This window comes from Gossypium raimondii, chromosome 13 (genome assembly GCF_025698545.1).
Source record: "Gossypium raimondii isolate GPD5lz chromosome 13, ASM2569854v1, whole genome shotgun sequence".
NCBI lineage: Eukaryota > Viridiplantae > Streptophyta > Magnoliopsida > Malvales > Malvaceae > Gossypium > Gossypium raimondii.
This window is the reverse complement of record NC_068577.1, coordinates 38,157,606-38,160,043: the sequence shown is the minus strand read 5'-3', so window position 1 is coordinate 38,160,043 and position 2,438 is coordinate 38,157,606.

Here is a 2,438-nt window from a genome sequence, read left to right as displayed (position 1 = left end):
CTTACTTCAAGCATGCATTACCTTCAATTAGTCTAACAAGTTGTCCTACTGGGACTTCAATTTAAATCAAAACATTAGTCGGTATACAACACTCGGTTATTCTCATCAAAGTCAATAAATGCATCTAGTAGTTAAGTTGTAATAAAATGAATTATCTTCTTGAACTTCTAGTTCGAATTACTTTCTTTGAAGATCTAAATAATGATAATTAATTTCAAGTAATTTATTTTATCTAGCTATTATTTATGTCCCCTAATGTTGGGAAAACTATCAAATCAAAATACAAGTCATGTCATAATTGAATCTCTAATTCGTTCAAAACAACTAATAATATAAGGAGATTCATAATTAATATATTCTTAACATTCTTTGAATACACAATTTGTCCATTGTGGTGGAGCAACTTAAACATATATCACACATTCAAAAACTCCAAAATGGGTTGTATTTGACTCTTGACTAAAAACCAGTTGTAATGAGGAGTACTTATCACAATTTATTAGCATGATGTGTACAAGTGTTGATTCACATAAATATCATATTATATACAAAAAAAAATTCCTCAAAAGTAATGGTTTAGCCACTAACTGGAGGTATTTAATGATTAATTCTGGTAAATCATTTTATATATATAAACAACAAGCTTTTGTGATAGTTACTCGCACTGACAATCTAGCATACAATAACTATTGAAAGCCTGAGTAATAAAGTTACCAACATTAGCAAGAATTGTCTAAATTGCATAAACTAAAAGTTTTGTTCTTACACTAATCATTAAACAAGTAATTACACTAATCATTAAACAAGTAATCTCACAAAGCGCATATTGTCCGTTCATAACTCATATATGATTATCTTGTAGATGCATCTACTAAAATTATATCCAAACATCCACTTGTTTGATAAATGACCCCATATTTCTTTCATAAATGCTAGAGATTCAATCTCAACTTTTGTTAATGAGGTTTTAATAATTCACATTCTTTGAGAATAAGCAACACTTCAAAAATCTTTAAAATAAAGAATCTTTAGGTTCTTCAATAAATTTCCATGTAAATTCTCATTTTGTCGCATCATTATTGATCGATTAAACGATACTAATGTAAACTTCAAGTTTAAACGATACTAATGTAAACTTTTGGCTTACTATGATATGATTAAACGATACTAATGTAAACTTCAAGTTTACCATCTCATGTGATTTAAACAAACTAACATATATATAGTACCAACTAGAGGAAAAAATGATAGTTTTTCAATACAAAATTCTTACCCAATATAATAGACTTAATTAATCGTCTCATCATCCAAAGTCTCAATATGATATCTATTACAACGTATATCCTTTTTTTAAAAATAATTTATTTGAGACCGACTAGAACATTGTGTATTAATTATCGCTTTATTTCTTGGGATAACAATGCATTTGCTCTTCGGTGGCAAGAAAGATATTACTAGTAAGATATCTAAGAATCAAGTAATAAGTGCCACAATTCACAAAAGGATGCAACTCATACTAGAATTTCGTTTTAAACAAAATACATACAATCCTAAGTAAATTGACCATAAGATTGCATATAAATATCAAAATCAAATCATAGACTTGAAATTTAGTAATGAATATCAATAACAATAAATTCTAGCAATAAATTCTTCAATATGGATTAAAGAAATCCTAAATATTATCATCTAGTATTTAAAATGATCATCATAAATGTTTAGGCGTACTACAAGTACACGACCAATGACCTTTCACACCATATCGATAACATAAGATATCTTCACTCCTTAAATGGTTCTCTTGAGAATTCTTGTTCTTCATTTTGCTTATCTTAATTTTTTCACTTTTGATGATGAGAAAAATTATTATGACCATCCCCTTTGACTTTTTTTTTTATAGTTCAACTTATTATATCCACATTCAAGATTACGTCTTTCTAATTTATTATATATATTATTGTATTCACTTCAAGGAATGAAGTGGATCTAGTGGGACGGGCTTTGTTATTTGCCATTGTATAGCTTGTTACTTTATTTTACCACAAGTATACATTCAAAATATATATTAATCTTTTTCACGATATTGCTACTACTGGAGCACATCCAAAGCACGAAAAGTTAAAAAGAATATCTCTAACAGGTTATCATTAGTTATATTCTCACATAAATTTATTTGTGAACTTATCTTGAATCTTGTAGAGTTATACTCACAATTTTAGAAACTTGCAACTTCAAGTGCGTCCAAACATAACAAACTTTAGATAAAATTATCATATTCGATAATCATATCTTTCTTTATCTAATCATAAAGATAAATTATAATTAATCACATAATTCATGATAATATCACAAATATATAATTTCTCAATGTTTCATCCAGAAGCACCCACTCCAAACTATTTCAATTTATGAAAATCTCTATAATTCAGTAACTCCAC